We start from the raw sequence: 1,330 nt of genomic DNA on the forward strand, positions 1-1,330 counted from the left end.
GAGGCTGAGGCAGAAGAATGGCGTGAACCCGGGAGCCAAGATTGCGCCACTGCACTCCACTCTGGGTGATAGAGCGAGACTCCCTCTCAGGAAAAAAAAAAAAAAGATCGCAGGAGTGTTTTTAAAAGGGTACATCTCTAAGATAAAACAGGATTTCCAAAGATATCTAACTATAGGGTCTTAGACAATAGAGGTTTAAAAATGGTCTTTGCAATTCCAAGACAGACTAAGCTAGGAATGAGGTGTTTGTTTGTTTTTGAGACAGGGTCTTGCTCTGTCACCCAGGCTGGAGTGCAGTGGCACGATCAGTCTCACTGCAGCCTCAATCTCCCAGGTTCAATGGATCCTCCCCGCCTCAGCCTCTCAAGTGGCTGAGAACACAGGCACATGCCACCGTGACTAATTTTTGTATTTTTGATAGACACAGAGTTTTGCCATGTTGCCCAGGCTGGTCTTGAAATCCTGAGCTCAAGCAATCTGCCCACTTTGGGCTCCCAAAGGGCTAGGATTACAGGTGTGAGCCACTGTGCCCAGCCGGAATGAAGATTTCTAACCTGAAGTTGAATAAGCTAGACTTTTTGAGCCCTTGTTATTCCTGAGCTTTAAGAGGTAGCATGGGGCAGTGGAAGAGCATGAACAAAGCTTTATTTCGATATTTACTGTGTAGATTTGGGAAAAATTATTCAAGTTCTCTGAGCCTTAGTTTTCTTATCTATAAAATGGAGATAATAATACCTTGAAGCCAGGCACAGTGACTCATGCCTGTAATGCCAGTACTTTGGGAAGCCAAGGTGAGCGGATCACTTGAGTCCAGGAGTTCAAGACCAGCCTGGGCAACATGGTGAAACCCTATCTCTACAAAAAAAACCAAAAAAATTAGCTGGGGACTGGGCACAGTGGCTCATGCCTGTAATCCCAGCACTCTGGGAGGCCAAAGTGGGTGGATCACTGGAGGTCAGAAGTTTGAGACCAGCCTGGCCAACATGGTGAAACCCCATTTCTACTAAAAATACAAAAATTGGCGAGGTGTGGTGGCAGGCACCTGTAATCCCAGCTACTCGGGAGGCCGAGGCAGGAAAATTGCTTGAACCTGGGAGGTGGAGGCTGCAGTGAGTTGAGATTGTGCCATTGCACTGACTCCAGCCTGGGCAACAAGAGCAAAACTCAGTCTCAAAAAAAAAAAAAAAAATTATCTGGGCATGGTGGCACAAACTGGTAGTCCCAGCTACTTAGGAGGCTGAGGTGGGAGGATCACCTGAGCCTGAAAGGTCAAGGCTACAGTGAGCCATGATCATGCCACTGAGCTTCAGCCTGGGCAACAGAGTGAGAT

Source organism: Mandrillus leucophaeus, unplaced genomic scaffold, assembly GCF_000951045.1.
Source record: "Mandrillus leucophaeus isolate KB7577 unplaced genomic scaffold, Mleu.le_1.0 Scaffold612, whole genome shotgun sequence".
NCBI classification, from domain to species: Eukaryota; Metazoa; Chordata; class Mammalia; order Primates; family Cercopithecidae; genus Mandrillus; species Mandrillus leucophaeus.